Source organism: Petaurus breviceps, unplaced genomic scaffold, assembly GCF_028583685.1.
Source record: "Petaurus breviceps papuanus isolate PSGF00001 unplaced genomic scaffold, PetGlider_PUasm1.0 220, whole genome shotgun sequence".
NCBI classification, from domain to species: Eukaryota; Metazoa; Chordata; class Mammalia; order Diprotodontia; family Petauridae; genus Petaurus; species Petaurus breviceps.
In genome coordinates, this window is record NW_027185876.1 from 6,489,482 (window position 1) to 6,503,816 (window position 14,335).

The 14,335-nt window shown below is 38.7% G+C and overlaps 1 long non-coding RNA gene across 2 annotated transcripts in view; it reads right to left on the bottom strand.

Annotated features, from left to right (window-relative positions):
* Positions 1–14,335, bottom strand: part of LOC138166181 (uncharacterized) — a 69,672-nt gene that overhangs the window by 46,134 nt on the left and 9,203 nt on the right. For both annotated transcript variants that reach the window (XR_011169560.1, XR_011169559.1), the window contains exon 2: positions 6,235–6,403. This is a non-coding gene — a long non-coding RNA (uncharacterized lncRNA). The remainder of the gene's footprint in view (positions 1–6,234; positions 6,404–14,335) is intronic.

Genomic DNA, 14,335 nt, shown 5'->3' on the forward strand with positions numbered 1-14,335 from the left:
TAAGTGGAGTGATGTCTGTGTGGGTAGAATGCTAGATCTAGAATCAGGAAGACCTGAGTTTAAATACTGCATTAGACACTTATTAGATATGTGACCTTGGGCAAATGATAACCTCTGCCTCAGTTTCCTCAACTATGAAATGGGGATAATAACTAACTCTCAAGGTTGCTGTTAAGGATAATTCTAAATAAGGATATTTCTTAAGTGCTTTGCAAACTTTGAGGTTCTATATAAATGATAGCTACTATACATCATGTTTTTTAGGGGTTTGGCTGTGAAAAGAAGAACAGATATACAACAAGAGTTTGAGGGTATAGTAAGGTCGAGGGTAAGATTGTTTTTTTAGGATGAGGAAGGTTTGGAGAAGGACCCAGAATTTGAGGAGAGATGGAAGATTATCTCAAATGACAGGGGATATAAGAGGAGGCACTTTTGAGAGAAGATAGGAGGGGATTAGATCAAGGGCACAAGTAAAGGCCATGACAAAGTGGAAGGTCATTTCTTTGGTTCAGAGACTCAACCAAAGGAAAAGAGAATGGGGCATGATATAGAGAGATTTGGGGACACTGAATGAGGAGAAGGAGCTCATGGTAGATGGTCTTGATTTTTCTTTTCAATAAGTTGATGAGAGTGTTTGGTGAGAGGAAGTGGGAGGGGCTGATGTTGAAGGCTCAAGGACAAATGTCATGGAGAAAGATAAAGTCAGATCAGAGAAGAATAAAAGATTTCTGTGAACAAGGTGGTTAGATAGAAAACTTGTATGTTTCCCAGTGTTGCACATTTGTGACTTTCTCCATCAACAATTATGCTATATCAGAGTAGGAGTGGAGGTGGATGGGGATGAAGGTAGTAATTCAATCAATCAATCAATCAATCAAAATTTATCAAGCAAGCACTATGTTCCAGGAACTGTGCTAAACCCTGGTGGGGATTTGGCAAGAGATCAAGTGTAAACAGCAACAAGGTAAGATCTAATCATTCATGTGGGAGGCTGAGATGGAATGAAGGCAGAGATCATAGTGGGTAAGAAGGCTGACAGACTAGGAAGCCAGGGTTCATTGAGGAGATATTTATTTTTATCACCAAATCCTTGGTGTGGAAAGGAAGATTTGAGACAACTAATGAGTTTGTTGAGAAAAAAAAAAGAAAAAAAATTATCCACTTGAAAGCTGGTATATAATAGCAACAAGTGGTGTACAATACTGGAGGGGATGACTGGGATTTCCAAAGGGAGCCAGGTTTTTGTGAGTATAAGATGGAATGATTATGAGAAGAAGAGATTCACTATGAAGGGAAGCATGTTAATAACTGAAGAGTGGTTGCAGAGAACACAATAGTAGGGGGAAAGAGAATAAAGACTAGGAAGGAGGGATGAGCTGTATGGGAAAGAGTATGGAAAGAGAGCAGGATAAAGGTATTTTTACCGCTATAGACAGCAACTCTGACTTGCAAGATAAGAGGAGGAAGTAAAAGTTGACTGAGCTTCCCAGACTCCTGGGTCTTAGGATGATGGAGGGTGGTGCTAATCTAGTTGATCTCCAAACATCAGGAAGGGTTGAATAAACTTACACTTGGCAACACCTTCCCTATTCTGAGTTGATGACATATGCCCAGAAGACACCCTACAGGTGGAGAATGTGCTTGCCTCCTAATTAAGCTTGGCATCTGAAACCTTGGTCCTAGAAAGGGGTCTGGTGGCAGAGCTATTTGCTTTGGAAGGAGGGAAAACAATGAACTAAGTCAAATTTCTTTGTGTTAGTGTTCTATATCCTTAAGACCTCAGGCAGCTCATGGTACAGATTGGAACATAAGACTTCCCCAGGAATGCAGACAACATGGACTACAGACATATCAGCAACAACCCCCCTGGAGACATACTGCTCTCCCACAAAGAAATTTGACTTAGTTGTTTTTCCTTCTCCTAAAAAAATAGCTCTGGTGCAGCAGTAGAATCATTCAGAATAATAAATACTAGGCTTCTTTCCAAGACCAAGGCCTCAGATGCCAAGCCTACCTTGATTTCTTGAAATATGATACCTAGGTATCTTTTTGGGGTTTATACCTTTCAGGAAGTCCAATGATTCTTTTTTTTTCTTTCTGGAGGGCAGTTGTGGTTAAGTGACTTGCCCAAGGTCACATGGCTAGTTTTTGTGTTAAGTGTCTGAGGCCAAATGTGAACTCAGGTTCTCCTGACTGCAGGGTCGGTGCTCTATTCACTACGCCACCTAGCCGCACCAAGTCCAATGATTCTTACATTATTTCTTCTTTATATGTCTTTTTAGGTCAGTTGATTTTGCTATGAGATACCTAACATTTTCTTATTGTTTTTTAGTCTTTTGATTTTGTTTTCATATCTCTTGCTGTCTCATGAAGTCATAAGATTTTATTTATCTATTCTAATTTTCAGTGAATTTGTTTCTTGGGTAAGGTTTTCTACCCTTGATCTAAGTTGTTAATTCTCTAAATCTTTCTTCAATTGCTAATTCCTTTATCTATTTTTTTTCCTCTAACACTTTCATTTAAAAAAAATCATTTTAAGCTTGTTAAAAAAAAACACTTCATTTGATCTCTTCCAGAAATTCTGGCTGAATTTGTGCCCAGGTTGTGTTTTCTTTGAAGCTTTGCTTGTAAATGTTTTGGAGTTATTCCCTCCTTCTGGGTTTGTATCTTGAACATCCCTGTCACCACAATAGCTGTTTGTAACAAGATTATTTTTTGGTTTGCTCATTTTTCCAAACTACTTCCTGAATTAAAATTTACTTCAGGGCTGTGTTCTAATCACTTCTAAGGAGAATATCTGGGCAGAGCTTTTGTTCTCTCACATCCTTCTACAGCCTTCTTGTGGTATTAGGTGTTGTATGATTTCAGAATCTCAGTGCTCCCAAAGTGTTTTGATCATCAGTAAAGTTTGATCATTACCCTTATGGTCTGTGTTCTGCACATTTCTGACCTGAGTGTAGGTCTAAGCAATACACTTATGGACTTGCCCGTTTGGAATTCCAAACTACTGGCAGCCAATCACTATTAACAAGTTTTGTCAGATGCCTTCAGTGAGGGCGTCAAGGTCAGCTGTTACACTGATGGCAAATTATTTAATGTCAAAAGGCGATAAGCCAAGACTAAAGTAGAGGGGCAGTAAGTGCATGATTTTATTGTTCACAAATGATCGCTTACTCAATGCAGCCTGTGAAGCTTATATGCAGCAAAATATGGATTGATTCTCTGCTGCTTGTGCTAGTTTTAGTCTAACAATTAAGACCAAGAAAACACAGGCTCTCTAGTAGCCAGCACCTCAACATCAGTTACAGGAGAAGTTTTGAATACTGTGGATAAATTCACTTACTTTGGCAGTATACATTGCAGGGATGTACACATTGACAATGAGGTTGACTCATGAGTGGCCAGAGCTAGCTCAGTGTTAGGGAGGCTCTGAAGGAAAGTGTGGGAGAGAAGAGGTATTACACTGCCTGCCAAACTGAAGGTCTACTGAGCCATTGTGCCAAACTCATTGCTGTATGCTTGTGAAACCTGGATGATTTATCACTGCCATGCCAGGAGACAAAATCTCTTCTATTTGAATTGTCTTAGAAAGACCCTAAAGATCATCTCGTAGAATAAGGTACCAGACACCGAGGTCCTTTCTTGAGCTAAGCTGCCAAGCATTAAAACTCTATTGCAGAGAACACGACTCTGATGGGCTGGCCACGTTGTTTCAATGTCAAATATATGTTTGCCTAAAAGACTATTTTACAAATAACTTACACGAGGAAGGTGCTTACAAGATGATCAGAAGAAGTGATACAAGGAGACTCTCAAAGTCTCTCTGAAGAACCCTGGAATTGATTGCATGACATGGGACAAGGGGACTGCTCAGCATGGTGTGCCCACATCAAAGGAGGCGCTGTGCTCTATGAGCAAAGCAGAATTGTAGTAGCTCAAAAGAAACACGATATGTACAAATTTAGAGACATTTTTTACCTGAAATGTTCATATGGACTATTTGTACCTGACCTGTGGTAGAGCATCCTGAGCCCATGCTAATCTGATCAGGCAGTCAGACACACTATAACTTAATTCTAACAGTGATGGTCATTTTGATCTTCCTCAAGAAAGAAGGACAACAACCAACCAACCATCAGCCATCTGGAGATCTCTGCAGCTTCAGAGTGACAGGACCAAGGGCTCCCCTTTGGTCTGCAATTCCTGCTTTGGGTATTCCACTGCAAGTTTCAGAGCTGGCTAGAAGTTCCTCCGGCTCCTAGGGACACAGCCACACTGCTATTGTTTGCTACTGAACTTGGTCCTTGCTCAGTACTTGGCCGAGGGTTTGTTAAAACGCCTGTCAAAACTGCTATTTCTAGTCATGGGTCCCCTCTTCAGTCCACCCTGGTTCTGTGACCAAGAACTGGGTGTTGATGAGCAAAATTGGCAATTAGCACACCTGTTCCTGAAAATTGCTCAAGGTAAGGAACCCTCTGAATGTGTCTGGGGCTTCTTCTGGTGAGCAGCTTCAGTGCTCTTTCAATTCTCACACAGCTCTGCAAGGGGCACCTCTGGCTAAATACCATTCCTAGTGTCTCTAGGCTTTTTTGTTTCCTTATAATGTCCTGGACTGCAAACACGAGACAAGTCTCCCTGTTTTTCTCATTCAGGACTGAATTCTTATATTTTCTAGATCTTTATGGCAGAACTGTTCTGGAATGCTTGGTTATACTTCCTCCTGCTCCTCTGTTACCTTGGCTCTGCCTACCCAACAATCTCTTAATTTCCATCTCTAATAGCAGTTTTCTTAATCATCACCTTTCTTGACCTATCTGAAAATACTGACCACCCTTTCTGAGAATGTTGAACACTCTTGGCCCTGACAATCTTCAGCCTTGGATCACCCCCTTCATAGACTGCCTATGCTCCTACTCTCATGCTTTAGAATGCAGCTGGAGAAAATCGCAAAACCATGCTGACTAGATCCACTACAAATTTGTTATGTGATCTTTACTGGACCCTGGCTGCTTCAAGGGAATCCTTTGATCATACCTCCCTAACTGGCTATCCTATCCCACTTACCACAATGGCTTTTCCACAACTTTTTGTCTCTCCTCAAACTTCCTACTGAAAAAACTGAGGCCATTCATTGAAGACTTCTTCTTCTCCCCTCCTCTTTAAGCCATATCTCCCAGATGCCTTCTTTACCTTTACCCCTATCTCGCATGAAGATGTGGCCCTTCTCCTTGCCAAGTCAAACCCCTCTACATGTACAAATGATTCAGTTTCCCCAATTAGATTGCCTCTAATGTCATTTATATGCTCTCATTTATCTCCACTCTCTGTCTACTGGCTTCTTCCTTACAGCCAAACACGCCCATGCCTCCTCAATCCTCAAAAAGTCCTCACTTGATGCATCTATCCCTACTACCTATCATTCCACATCTCTCCTCCCCTTTGTGGTTCAACTCCTTGAGGGGGTGAGTGGCTCCATGTCCTTTCCTCTCACTCTTTTCTTAACTTTCTACAGTCTGACTTATGACCTCATCATTCAATCAAAGCTCCTCTCTTCAAAGTTATTAATGGTCTCTTAAATGCCAAATCTAATGGTCTTTTCCCATCTTTCTTAACTTCTTTCTTAACTTTGCATCCTTCTTAACTTCTCTGTAATCTGTGGCACTGTTGATCACCCTAATACGTTCTCCCCTCTAGGTTTTCAAGATACCTATTTCTCCTACCTACCTGAACACTCCTCAGTCTCCTTTGCTGGATCTTCATTCAGGTCATTAGATGTCCCACTGGGCTCTGTACTGGATCCTCTTCTTTTTCCTCTACAGTTGATCTCACAAGCATCCATGAATTCAATATCATCTCTGTGCTGGTGATTCTCAAATCTACTTAATCTCCCTCATCTCTGTTTTTACATCTTCAACTCTTTCACCTCATCTCTGCCTTGTAGTTTTCTTCAAGGCTTGGCCAAAATCCCACCTTCTATAAGAAGATGCTCCTAATCTTCCTTGATTGTAATGTGTTCCATCTGTTAATTATCTACAATTTATCCCATATATAACTTGTACACAATTGTTTGCATGTTGTCTCTTTCATTAGACTATGAGCTCCTTAACAGCACAAACTGTTTTTTGCCTTTTTTTTGTATCCCCAGCACTTAAGGCAGTGCCTGGCACATAGTAAGGTCTTAAAAATATTTAATGACTCTCTTCTCCTGGAGACTCTCTCTTACCTACTCCTTACCTGTTCTCTCCTTGTTCTTCTTCCTATTTGATCATTCTTTCTCAGACTTCTTTGTTTGATCACCTAGGTCATGCCCAGTAGCCATGGTTGTCCTCCAAGGTTCTATCCTGAACCGCCTTCTTTTTCCTGTAGATTCTCTTGCTTTGTGATTTCATTAAAGGTGAAACAGCTGCCATTGGAAAGTAGATAAAAATTTGATTCGTCTGTAGCATTTCTCTTTAGTTCAAATGTACCATAAAGAATTGTAGTTCTAGCTGAAATCCTATTTGTTACATTCAAGAATCTTTTATCCAATACTAATTATCTCATAATCAGTAAGTTTTATGCTTTGACTAAAGGGTTTTCTACAATCATAATATACAAAAGATTTTTCTGTTATGGACTATATTTGAAGATTTTCTTTCTAAATTTGTAACAAACACTAATAAACATAAATATTTCAATAGGCAAAGATACCAAGACTATACTTACATGAAACTATGAAATCCTCTTATACACATTTTTTGAAGATATTAATTTTAATATGATAAATTTAACTGTCCCATTTTTTGCCCATAATGATGAACAAATATTGAATAAAGTGTTAGCTCAGGTCAAAAACCTTCCTGCAATCATCACATTCATAATATTTCTGTCTAGTATGAATTCTCTGATGTTGAGTAAGCTGTGATCTTTGGCTAAAGGCCTTATCCTATTCATTTCATTCATAAAATTTCTTATCAGTATGAATTCTCTGACTCAAGAGTATCTATTGTGGAACTCTGCTGGTTCTTTTTCTAATAACAATTATCAAAGATTTCCCTGATTTACGTATACATAGACCAGTAACTATTGATATTCTATCTATCACTCTTTTTTGGTCATAAAAATATTTGAGATTATTTTCCATCTTCCTTTTCTTAATATACCTTAACAACTAATCCCTTGACACTCTTCTTATAATTACATTGTTTTCACATAAACTCCCTGTGTACGCTAGTCCATCAGTTACATTTCCAGACTTTTCTCTCTTTAAGTGCCATTTATACTGCCTCCATAACCATAAAGAGGATTGTCATGTTAGAGTCCAAGTATGGGTGTCCCATTATGTTTGGTGGTGAAATTGATTTCTTATTAACATCTCTACAGATCTTTTCCATCTTTTTTTTCCTGCTTATTCTTCTTCCATCTTTATCCCCCAAATGTTCTCATGATGATTTTACTTGCCATATATTTCTTGTATGGCACAAGAATATTCCATTACATTCATATATGATAATTTATTTACCCATCCTCCAATTGATAGGCCTAGATCTTTGCCACTACAAAAAGAGTTGCTGTGAATATTTTTGTATATATGAGACATTTTCCTTTTTATTTGATCTATTTGAGGCACAGGGTTAGTACTGGCATTACTGAAAGAAAAAGTGTGCACACTTTAGTAACTTCATAGTGTTTAGCCTCTCTCATTCCTTACTTCTCATCAACACATATATTATTTTACATTGTCTTTACCTATTCCTAATTTTTCTTAGGTGTCAATGAGAATTAGAGCATATGTTTATTTATTTTTTGAAGTCTCATTGGGGTCTTTCAAGATTTTCTCTATATTATCATCCCAAACAACAGATATAGGATAATGTACAATTATCTCGGTGTTTTTTCAAACTGATATTTAATATGAACACTAAACACAAGATAACCAAATGTTCCACGAATGTTTTTTGCTGGCTTTGTATGTATGATAAAATAATTTCTGCAGATTCTTGATGTCCAAGGATAAATTGTGAGTACCCTTCCATTTAATTGTAGCTCTCTTCTGCTTTCTTTTGTTTATGGTTGAGAATTTTTTTTTTGCTTTTTTTTTGGAGGGCAATTGGGGCTAAGTGACTTGCCCAAGGTCACGTGACATGGCTAGTTGTGTGTGTGTGTGTGTGTGTGTGTGTGTGTGTGTGTGTGTGTGTAGTGTCTGAGGTCGGATTTGAAATCAGGTCCTCTTGACTCCAGGGCCAGTGTTCTTTTCACTGCGCCACCTAGCTACCCCTATGGTGGGGAATTTTAAGACTGATATAATTATTAGTTTCTTTGGTTGTCTGGCAAAACTAACACATAAATTCTGGTGAGCATTATATGAAATAGAAAATTTCTATGTCTAGTTCCCTACTGGGACCAAACGTGGTCACTATAATTATATAATGTTTAGTTCCTTCTTCTATTGTTGTAGTTACTGTACATGTTGGTTTCCTGGTTTTGTTTACTTTGCATCAGTTCACATTTATTTTCACATACTTCTCTGAATTCTTTCTTTTGCTAAAATAACATTCCATTCACATTCATATGCCAAAATTTTTAGCTATTTCCCATTGGATGGACTCCTACAGCAAAGCAGATTATTGTCTGTTATACAAAACATAGATGCATGCATAACCTCTTTAGTTAGTCTACTGTTATCTATAACTTGGATAGGTACAGATGACAGACATGAGTTGGACCCAAATTTGACTAAAAAGTATCACTCTGAATCATGTTTGGGAAATTAAACAATATATCCCAAGCTATTCACTGCTACAGAAACCTATCAGACAGAAGATAGGTTCCTTGAGGGTAAGAATTATTTCATATTTGTATTCTCAAGATCTAGGAAAGTGCCTAACACAGGGTAGGCATTTAATACATGCTTTTAGATTAATTTTTTAAAGACCAATATTCCATGATTTATGCTACATGTCTACAAATCATGGAATCAAAGTTGCAGGTGATCTAAAATGCAAATGGTATGGTTGTAAGTGGACTGCATTATGTTATTGATAACAAATTGCATAAGAGTATATGTCTAGAGGAGTTGAGGCAATCATGAAGCTATCATTTATTCAACATTAATCACTTATGAGCACTTTATTAGGTTGCCAGGATACAAAGATAAAACAGATACCTGGAATCTTGCATTAATACCCTTAAAATGGAAAAAAAAAAACCCTCAAAAGAAGGCTTCTAGTGCATTGGGTATATATTGGGTACATATCCTATGGAAAAAACTTAAAGAAATACATGGATGACATTTTAAAGGATAAGGTGACAATCATCTGCCCTGGTGAAAGGAGTCACCATAGCAATATGATCAGGAATCCATTGGAAACTATTACACCTTGTTTTAGACTCTACAGGTAATATACCTGGACATTCTAGATGAGTTAACTTCTAGCTGACTGATTCTTAATATGTCACTAATTATAAGAACTGACAGACAAATTTTAAATTTATAAAACCCTGGACATTGTTTTATAGCTGTAAGGGAATCTGGAGGTCAATCATTACACAGATAGTAAATGTCTAAGCAGGATTTGAAATCAGGTCTTCCAGATTCTTAAGTCCAACACCCTATCTCTCATACTGTTTCCTATGTACTACACCATGTCAATGTGTACTGGACACAGTGCTAAGTGCTGCAGATATGAATACAAGAAAAAAAAAACACACCAGTTCCCTCCCTTGGGGGATTTACATTCAAATAGAAGACAACACATAAGAGAGAGAAGGTAGGGCTAGGGTAGGGGAAAATGTACCCTCTTTAGTACCCAGTAGTTCCCCAGAATCAGAACCACAGAAGACTGGTCCTCTCTCTTTTCAAAATGGCTGCATGTGGAATGAATACTATTGGTGGGATTTCTCCCATTTTATAGGTAAGGAAGCTGAGCTTGTGAAAAGTCAAGCGAATCTCTCATTGTCACAGAACCTCTAAACATTGGAGGCAGAATGTGTAACTCAATTCCTTTTGACGTCAAGTTAATTATTATTATTTTTCCAATTGTACCATGCTCTCTTAAGTGTTTCGGTCAACACCTCTCTAAAGTTAGTTATCATGTATTGACAGTTGAGACCTGGCTTTGAATCTCGTGGGTCCTTGGGAAAGGCTTTAATGTCTTTGGGCCTCAATTTTCTTGTCTGTAAAATGAGGGGCCAGATTACCGCTAAAGTTCCCTTTTGAGTCCAAGTCTATGCTCCCATGATCATATCCTCCTAGTAGACATTAGGTCCTTGAGGGCAGAGAAAACATTTCATGTAAATTTTCTGTCTTCCTAAGCACCCGCTGTAAAGCCCTAGGCACACTGGGCACTGAATAAATGAACGTAATAATACAAGAATCCTCTCTTCCTTGGACCGAGTTCCTGGGTTACCCTGGAATTCATATGAATTATATTTAGTCCAATGCAGTATTAGAATCGTTCTCTGAAGTCCTGCCACCTGAGGCCCGGCCTAGCATAGGTCAGAATGACTCATAACTGGAAGGTTGGCCACAGAGTGATTATTTTTGCCAAAGCAACTACTGTAGCCACAGCTGCAAGATTCCTTCCCTCTCTTTCCTCTTACTGTATCCCTCTGCATCTCCCAAAAAGGGCTGCAGGAAATGCCACGTGATGCAGTGTAAGCAAAGAGGGGAGGAATCCAGTGGATGTGGCCACTGTAGTATGGGATTCCCATGATAATGAACCAGAAAGCGTGGGATACATTTCACAGTCAAAATTCCCGATGGGACTTGCCTTTTATATATTCCTTGTGGTCTAATCCTCTTATGAAAGTAATACAAGTAAAAAGCATGTCTTGCTTGTTTCCCTTTGGGATGTCTTGTGTGTCTGTGGTGTGCCAAAATTCTGGTGATAAGTCACTCTGACCTTTGCTAGGCTGGTCCTCGGGTGGCAGCATGTCAGGGGAAGATTCTGGTACTTAATTTTACTGCACAGGATTCTCATGTGCTCCAAGGTAACCTAGGAACTCATTTCGAGGAAGTGGGGAATTCTAGTCATACTCCATTCATTAAAGGCCTAGTGTGTGCAAAGTGATGCGGTAGGTTGAGTTGAAATGGTTCTGTGAGGACTGAGTATAATTAGCACTGGTGGAGAGTAAGCTGAGGCAGACAGAAGTTAAGTGAACTGTCCAGGGTCCATATCTGGTAAGTGTCTGGGGCAGCATTCCAGCTCAATCTTCCTGACTGAGAGTCTTGCCTTCTATCCATTCATGGCAATATGTCATACTTGTGAAGTATAAGTATGTTCTATATGTTCTGATATATGTTTTGCATATAACATCAGTGTAGTCATAAATTGTAAACCCCTTGAGGGCAGATATATTGTTGTACGCTTAGCATTTCATCAAAAAATTTTTCATTTAATTCATATTTTAATACTATTGAGTTATAGGTCAGACAGAGGTATGTTAAAAACAGACACAGTTTCCTATAGTTTAGGAGTTAGGTACAGACATTAAAATAATAATGATTTTAATTGTATGGAAAGACTCAATTAGAATGATCATTTGTGGATCACTTACTTATTAGAAACTTAAAATCATTACTTGGCATTGCAGAAATATTGAAAAGGTCCTCTAAAAAGGCTTAGCTCTCAATAATACTTTATAATTGTCTTTTTACTTCATTTATATGGGCTGGATTGCACTTGGGAACCCATGCAACGTTTTCAATGATTCCAATGGCTCCATTGGAAAACTCTGCCTTTTATTACCAGGAAAATCCTGGTTGTGATTCTCTAAAGATCATGGTCTTCCATGATTCTGCATAGCTGAGAATCACGGAACACCATATCTCTAGAAGACCAAAATTGCAAATGAACCAAAAAGCAACGGAAAGATGTATGGTGGGTTTAAGTAGCAAAATTACCAGCCACTGCTGGTAACCTGTGCATTAGAACAGGCAAAAACAAAAACATATCATTCCTGATAAAGATTCCTGTAAAAGCAAGTGCAAAATTCATTAGTGGGAGCTAGAGAGAAGACAGGCAGGCAGGTAGTCTATCAATAAGCATTTATTGTTTACTATAGGTCAGGCATTGCACTGTGTGCAAGCGATACAAAGAAAGGCAAAAATATGTTCCCTTCCCTCAAGGAGCTTGCATTTTGATGGGAAGAGAGAACATGCAAACAATTATGCACACACAAGGTATAGACAAAGTAAATGAGAAGTTATCTCAGAAAGAAGGCACTAACAGTGAGGGACTAGGGGGAAGGAGTTCATAATGAAAAGAGATGGATAGTTTGAGTGCTACACTGGTATGTAGAGAAATACTCAGAAGAAGTCATTGAATTCATTGGACATGTCCCCACTGAAGGAACATGGACAAGAATAGCATAAAATGAGAAGGCCAGGACGGGTTGCCATCTCTGCCAGTGGAGGGAGTAGCTGGACTGATGATATTATGGATTCATCAAGACTTCCAAACACTAGACTTTACATTTAACATTTGCCTGGAAATTTTAGACAGGATGATTCACTTAGGGACAAAATGAATTTGCGATGTTTTTCTCCTGCTCAAACAGGAGTGGGAACATTGTGTTTATTCTCTACAGATTAAAGGTAGAACCATAATAATAAGGCTGTAATTAAAATAACAGTACTGTAATGAAAGGTTCATACATCATCCTCATTCAGATACCAGACTTTGTGACAATCCATACTTCTTAAGTTATAAACTCCAAAGATTTATACAAGTAGCACTGTAGTGCGTTGTAACCCGGAGTTAACTCTGGGTTCTGGAGGGCGATGCCAGAAAATAACAGGCTCCGGCAGGTTGTACCTCGCCAGAAAAGCCTGGAGTACTGGCCTGGTGATTAGACTGCCCATCTCATGTCCAAGGATCAAGCCCAGCTAAGTTCCGAGAGGCTTGTCACCCACTAGGTGATGAATTTTTGGGTCACAGAAACTCATTAAGACAGTCTACTAAGAGATAGAAAGGCTTTGCTCTGCATCAGTGGAGAAAGCATCAACACGAGTGAGATCAGGAATCCCTGAAGTACTGAAATAAGGAAAGGTTCTCATATGGAACACTCGGAATGTTCAAAGGGTCTAGGAAAGATTGTTACTCTCATGTGATTTATGGGGTGCCACTCACGGTGCTGAGACATAGCTATAATTTAATATAAGAATAAAGATATACAAATAGGTACATGGACATATAACTACTGAGGCATGGTTTTATTAGTGAGGGTATCCTCTTTGTTGCTGTGGAATACTTCCCTTCTACATTATCTTGTGCTAAGAAAAAAGGTCAAAATATGATTCTGTCTGTATTTTCTTCCTATCAGTTTGTCAACTAATTTAAATATTTGTTGTATTAAAAACATTGGGACATTTCATATGAATGAAACTAAAGCAATATGCTAGGTGTGAGTAGACTGCATTAACGAGGAAACCCAAAGAACAGGAGTAAAGCATGTCATCAGGAAACTGGTGAAATGGTCACATGATAAGAATTAGGAATGGCAAGTGGATGGCCAGAGGGCTCCATTGGTACCCTTGAAATACTGAAGAAAAGAGGAAAGCCTCTAACATATGGGGTGGACTACCTGTGCTAAACTCCCAGAAGAGCATGCATAAATTCACAAAACATTTCCCTCCCCCACCATGAACCCTTTTTCTTCTTATCTTAGTTGAATTCAGATACATGTTGAAATATGGGCAAAAACCATTCTTCATCTATTTGGTATTTCCTGTGTAGATGGATAGATCAAACTCTTTTGAGTGAATGCAGATCTTTTCCAGTAATCTCTGCATGATCTTGGGACTTGATACAATTGAAGTACTGTCATAGACATACAGGAGAATCTGGAAGACCTTACCATCCATAGGAAACCATTCCCAACCTAGAGTCTATACTGGACCTCCTCCAGAAGAGTGATGAAGGTTTCTGTTGACCATACATCTCTCTGTTTTATGTCTTGCTTGATGTTTTTCAAGAAAATGTTTTATTTTTCCCAACAAGAATAGTAGAAGTACAAAACTGGACCCCTAACATCGTAGTCCCTGGAAGAATAGTAGAAATACCTCAGCTGGACCCCTAACAACATATCCTTTGATATATAGAGGAGGTGGGAATGACACTATAAAAAACAAAAGGCATAAAAAGCAGCCAGATTATATCAAGTATGCACAGAGACAATGACAAAATATGGAAACAGCCAATTTTGAAGGGCTATTGACCCAGAGATTCCACTGCTGAAAGTATTTTCCATATACTGACAAGGAGGTCAAAGATGGAAAAGTCCCAAATATATGAAAAAAAAACCTATGCATAATAATACTTTTTGTGGAAGCAAAGAACTGGAAACAAAGTGG